The sequence below is a fragment of the Papio anubis genome, chromosome 16, assembly GCF_008728515.1.
Source record: "Papio anubis isolate 15944 chromosome 16, Panubis1.0, whole genome shotgun sequence".
Classification (NCBI taxonomy): domain Eukaryota; kingdom Metazoa; phylum Chordata; class Mammalia; order Primates; family Cercopithecidae; genus Papio; species Papio anubis.
The window spans coordinates 28,791,588-28,798,470 of NC_044991.1; positions in this window are offsets into that span (position 1 = coordinate 28,791,588).

The following is a 6,883-nucleotide window of genomic DNA, read 5'->3' on the forward strand; positions in this document are numbered from 1 at the left end:
CACCCACTTGAGAGCTTGCTTGTAGGTTTCCTGCAGTCCAGGCTGAGGGACAAAACTCAGCCTCTGAGTCAGGGTTAGGAGAGCTGACTGTGATTTGCATCCACTGTTTTGTGCCTCAGTTTCTTCGTCTATGAATTTAAGAATTTTGAATCACAAAGTTAATCATAGTCCCTACCTCACACCATTACGTGTATGTTGAATAAGTTACTTGTTTAGAAGGGTTACATGCTGAGAATAGTGCCTGGCATCTAGTAAATCCTCTTGGAAAAGAAGGGACTCTTCCGAGGTCCCATAGCAAAGTAGAGTGGTCAGAGGAACCTGGCTGGTAGGCTTGGTGGGAGGGTTCAGGGAAATGATCCCTGGAAAATCTTCAGGAGAGTGGTGGTCATGTGGGTCTTTTTCAGTAAGTCCTTCCCCATCTTGGTGTTGAGTGGACAGTCCTCTCCAGGGGATCCCTAGGAAGAAGCAGTAGGTGCACAGTGCACCAGCAAGCCCCACACAGGCCTCAGTCAAGAGAGGAAATGCAGGAAAGAGAAGAGGGAGAGTGGAAAAAGAAGGGAGGGAGGGAGAAAGCCAAACATTTCAGTAGGATTAGAGGAAAAGAATGGGTTGTCCGCTATTGCCCTGTAGAAGCAGGACTGTGGTGGATAGGGATCTCTGAGCCAGGGCCAGATGAACTGCTTTCCCAGATATTCCCTGCTTCCAACTCATCCTCCTGCCTCGGCCTGCACCACAGCCACTTCCACACACAAAGGTAGCATGTGCCAGCTCCCTAGAAACAACCAAGGAAGCAGGTGGCACCTGCACCCCCAGAAACTACTCACACTATCACTATAGAGACACTGTGCACCCTGCAGCATTAGGGGTGTTGCTCATACTATTTGGCAAAGTCAGCTTGGAGCACATAGAAAGTTATTTGAGTAATGGATATGTGTATGGGTCTTTCAGTTAACCCCTGACTCTTGGTCATTGCAAACATGAAACCAACATGATTATCAAAGTAGTGGTGGCCACTATTTTGTTGACTGTCATACACTGTGCTGTGTGTTTTATATACATTTTCCGAGATAATTATCACAGATAACTAGAAAATAAGGCCCAAGAGAGCAGACTTTTTTTCTGTTTCATTCACCCTCGTATCCACAATGCCTGGCAATCAGTAGGTACCCAAAAAAATATTGGATGAGTATGAGAATAAAGGAAGATATGAGTGGATAGATGTTTTCCAGCATGGTTATTGTGGCAAGCTCTGAGATGTTCTTTCTCTCATTTCCATTTATCTCATGGGCCTGTCTTGGGCTCTTGAGGCTTTGTACTAGCTGGTAACGTTTTTATCTCCCCATTCTCTCCTCATCCTCCTTGACTTTTTTTTTTTTAAGGCAAGGTCTCACTCTGTCATCCGGGCTGGAGTGCAGTGGTGCAATCATAGCTCACTGCAGCCTCAACCTCCTGGGAACAAGCCACCTTCTCACTTCAGCCTCCTGAGTAGCATGTGCCGCCATGCCCAGCTAATTTTTTTATTTTTATTTTTTGTAGACAGGGTCTCACTATGTTAGGCTGGTCTCAAACTCCTGACCTCAAGTGATCCCCTCACTTTGGCCTCCAAAAGTGCTGGGATTACAGGCATGAGCCATCATGCCTGGCCCAATATTCTTGTTTGTTTATTGTTCCACATGAAAGGCACATTCATTTAGTCATATCCCAAAATTACCACTACAAGTACTTCTTCTTAAAATAAGAAAATATTATAAAGAATTGAAATTAACACCACTCATCATTCCAACAGTAATCTGACTTGCCTTTTATTTCACTGGGCAAAATAAAATTTATTATGGATATTGGCTTTGTGTTTATCAGTATGATATCTTTCAATATTTTAGGAGAGGCAGGGAGGTAGCTTCTCCTGTGTAAATAATTCGCTTTTGCCACCATTTATTTACGTAGGTTTTTTGCTGATGTTCACAGAATATGCTGGCACCTTCTGGTTGTTCTTCAGTTGTTTCTTTTGTGAAGAAAGGAGTATAGGCCGGGCGCGGTGGCTCAAGCCTGTAATCCCAGCACTCTGGGAGGCCGAGGCGGGTGGATCACGAGGTCAGGAGATCGAGACTATCCTGGCTAACATGGTGAAACCCCGTCTCTACTAAAAATACAAAAAAACTAGCCGGGCGTGGTGGCGGGCGCCTGTAGTCTCAGCTACTTGGGAGGCTGAGGTGGGAGAATGGCGTGAACTCGGGAGGCGGAGCTTGCAGTGGGCCGAGATCACGCCACTGCACTCCAGCCTGGGAGCACAGTGAGACTCCGTCTCAAAAAAAAAAAAAAAAAAAAAAAAAGAAAGGAGTATAAAGACAAGTTGATCCCAGCACTTTGGGAGGCCGAGACGGGCGGATCACAAGGTCAGGAGATCGAGACCATCCTGGCTAACACGGTGAAACCCCGTCTCTACAAAAAAAATACAAAAATCTAGCCGGGCGAGGTGGTGGGCGCTTGTAGTCCCAGCTACTCGGGAGGCTGAGGCAGGAGAATGGCGTAAACCCGGGAGGCGGAGCTTGCAGTGAGCTGAGATCCGGCCTCTGCACTCCAGCCTGGGCAACAGAGCGAGACTCCGTCTCCAAAAAAAAAAAAGACATGTTGATGTCAGGCATGGTGGCTCACACCTGTAATCCCAGCACTTTGGAAAGCTGAGGTGGGCGGATCACGAGGTCAGGAGTTTGAGACCAGACTGGCCAAGATGGTGAAACCCCATGTCTACTAAAAATAAAAAAAAATAACCAGGCGTGGTGGCGCACACCTGTAGTCCCAGCTACTCAGGAGGCTGAGGCAGGAGAATTGCTTGAACCCGGCAGGCAGAGGTTGCAGTGAGCCGAGATCGTGCCATTGCATTCCAGCCTGGGTGACAGAGCGAGACTCCGTCTCAAAGGAAAAAAAAAAAAAAACATGTTGAGTTCAGGTCACAGGAGAGGTTGCCAAGAGCTCTTTCTTCACATACCCTGCAAATCACTTAGGCTTCTGTGACTTTTTAAGCTCCACCCACCTCTGGGGACAGCACAGTGACAGAAGTCCCTCTCCCAGACAGGGGAGAAGGATGGCCTCAGCACACAGCCAGTCAATGTCCTGTTCCTCAGATTTCATTGCCCTTTTATTCAAACTTCAAAAAGTAATCTTGGCCAGGCGTGGTGGCTCATGCCTATAATGCCAGCACTTTGGGAGGCCAAGGCAGGTGGATGACAAGGTCAAGAAATTGAGACAATCCTGGCCAACACAGTGAAACCCGTCTCTACTAAAAATACACACACACAAAAAGAAATCGCTGGGCATGGTGGTATGCACCTGTAGTCCCAACTACTCGGGAGGCTGAGGCAGGAGGATCAGGGAGGTGGGGGGTGGAGGTTGCAGTGAGCCAAGATCCCGTCCCTGCACTCCAGCCTGGCAACAGAGCAAGACTCCTCTCAAAAAAAAAAAAAAGTAATCTTTAAGGCTGTGCGCAGTAGCTCATGCCTATAAATCCCAGCACTTTGGGCAACAGAGTGAGACCCTGTCAAAAAAAGTTTTTTAAAGTAACTTCTGGAACTAGGTTGCTCTGCCACTTCCATCTTTGTGTCCTGCTTCTTTTTTTTTTTTTTTTTTTTTTTTGGGGGGGGATGGAGTTTTGCTCTTGTTGCCCAGGCTGGAGTGCAATGGCACGATCTCGGCTCACTGCAACCTCCGCCTGCTGGGTTCAAGCGATTCTCCTGCCTCAGCCTCCCGAGTAGCTGGGACTACTACAGATGTGCGCCACCATGCCCAGCTAATTTTTGTAGTTTTAGTAAACATGGGGTTTCTCCATGTTGGTCAGGCCAGTCTCGAACTCCCAGCCTCAGGTGATCTGCCCACCTCAGCCTCCCAAAGTGCTGGGATTAGAGGCGTGAGCCACCGCGCCTGGCCTATATGTCCTGCTTCTTTATGTGTAAAATAAGGATAATAATAATATCTAATTGCTAGTGTTGTAATGAGGATTAAATGTGTCAGTAACAGAACAGTGCCTAGAACAGAGTAAGTAAGCACTTCAGGATGTTAACTATTAACAGTATTACCAAAATCATGGACCAGCCTATGCCGAACAAGAGAGAAGAGAGGCCCAGGAGCCCTCAGTTATCCCATCCACCATAACCAGGCACCTGCCCAGTAAGTGAGGAGGGTGAGGAAGAAGAGAAAAGTCGAGACCATGGTGGAAACGCCCCAGGGCTCTCCTTCCTGAAGTTCCATGGCGGGGTCAGGGCGCCTGAGTTTCTCTTATGGCCTCTCCACACTCCTTAGAGGAGGCCTCTGCATGCAAGTCTGCCGCTGCCCTTTAGGGGAGTCACAGTTTCTCCCCAGCCATGGGGAAAGAAGAGAAGCCCCTCCCACTGAGTCGATCCTAGGCCACCACTTCCCTGGTCAGAGTGGAGCTGTGGTTGAGGGGAGTCCCACTAGGGAGACACCTTCAAGTCGAAGGGTTCCTCGAATCTGGGTCATTTGTCAACCTAAAGGTCCATGAGAAAGACGGACCCAAAGCTCTGGTGGGTTAGGCTTCTGTGACTTTTTAAGCTCCACCCACCTCTGGGGACAACACAGTGACAGAAGTCCCTCTCCCAGACAGGGGAGAAGGATGGCCTCAGCACACAGCCAGTCCATGTCCTGTTCCTCAGATTTCATTGCCCTTTTATTCAAACTTCATGGGGCTGCGGGGCTCTCCGGGAAGAAAGCACAAGGCACCTGCAGTTTCTCTGCTCTGACCAAGAACGCTTCCTGACACCCAGGCCTTCAGAGCTGACCACTCAGTGCCTCCTGCTGGCCCAGGCCTCCGGTCCTTCCTCCAGCTCCACAGAATGAACCCTGGAACTGGACTGATGGAATCAGCTGAGGGCCTCTGGGCTTCTCTTTCAGCCAACTGGTAGCACCCAACAGAGCCAATCTTAGCCCTGGCTGGTATGTGGAGAACACACTGCAGGGCGGCAAGTTGGAGACCTGGAAGAAGAGGAGGAGCTCAGATCAGGGTGGTGGCAGGGAGGCAGGGAGACTCGAGGGGATCTCCGATTTACAGACAGTCTTCGATTTAGGACAGTTTCCACCTACAGGATTTTTCAACTGCAAAACCAATACGTGTTCTGCACACTTCTTGACTCATGATGGGGCTACATCTGGGTAAGCCCATGGTAAGTTGAAAATACCAGAAGTCAAAAAACATACTTTCAATTCCCAATATTTTCAACTTAAGATGGGTTTATGTGGATGTAGTTCCATCTGAAGTTGAGGAGCATCTGTACTGTAAAGACAGCGATGGCAGGATTTGCAGGTGGTCCAGGATGCTCCCAGGTTCTGCGCCTGAGCAACCAGGAAGATGGAGTTGCCATTTTGGAGACGGAGAATCTACCAAGGTGTAAGTATGGAATCAAGAGTTCTGCTTTGAAAATTAAGTCTCAGCTGGGCGCGGTGGCTCACGCCTGTAATCCCAGCACTTTGGGAGGCCGAGGCGGGCGGATCACAAGGTCAGGAGATCGAGACCATCCTGGCGAACACGGTGAAACCCTGTTTCTACTAAAAATACAAAAAATTAGCCGGGCGTGGTGGCGGGCGTCTGTAGTCCCAGTTACTTGGGAGGCTGAGGCAGGAGAACGGTGTGAACCCGGGAGGCAGAGGTTGTAGTGAGCCGAGATTGCGCCACTGCACTCCAGCCTGGGCAACAGAGCCAGACTTTGTCTCAAAAAAAAAAAAAAAAACAGAAAGTTAAGTCTCACCGTGACTCATAATTTATGACATTTCTAAACCTTAATTTTGCCTATAGAACTTTTCTTTTTCCAGAGCCTTTATCTGGGCTACTTATTATTTATCAAAATAAATTAAATAAATACATAACTTAATTTTAGAATTCATCTTCCAGATATATTTTACACAGATCATTCCAATAAAGGCAGGTTGGGGCCTGGGACAATGGCTCACCCCTGTAATCCCAGCACTTTGGGAGGCCGAGGCAGGAGGAGCGCTTGAGGCCAGGAGTTTGAGACCAATCTGGGCAACATAGTGAGACCCTCCCCCTAGACCCCATCTCTACCAAAAAAAAAAAAATTAATTGGCTGGGCTTGGTGGCCGGCACCTGTGGTCCCAGCCACTGGGGAGGCTGAGGTGGGAATATTGCCATACCCCAGGAGGTTGAAGCTGCAGCGAGCTGTGATCTCACTACTGCGTTCCAGCCTGGGCGACAGAGTGAGACCCTGTCTTAAAAAAAAAAAAAAAAAAAAGCTGGGCGCGGTGGCTCAAGCCTGTAATCCCAGCTCTTTGGGAGGCCGAGACGGGCGGATCACGAGGTCAGGAGATCGAGACCATCCTGGCTAACATAGTGAAACCCCATCTCTACTAAAAAATACAAAAAAAAATAGCCAGGCGAGGTGGCGGTCGCCTGTAGTCCCAGCTACTCGGGAGGCTGAGGCAGGAGAATGGCGTAAACCCGGGAGGCGGAGCTTGCAGTGAGCTGAGATCCGGCCACTGCACTCCAGCCTGGGCGACAGCGCGAGACTCCGTCTCAAAAAAAAAAAAAAAAAAAAAAAAGGCAGGTTGGGAAAATCTACAGGGAGCAAGGGAAATGTGTGCGTGTTATTTAAAATAAGATCATGAAAATTATTTTAAACCTTCCATAATCCTAATGCTCTAACAAATAAATTATTTGGCTGAGCGTGAAGGGTCACACCTGTAATCCCAGCATTTTGGGAGGCCGAGGCAGGCGGACCGTCTAAGGTCAGGAGTTCAAGACTAGCCTGGCTAACATGGTGAAACCCCGTCTCTACTAAAAATATAAAAATCTTTGGGAGGCCAAGGTGGGAAGATCATGAGGTCAGGAGATCGAGACCATCCTGGCTAACACGGTGAAACC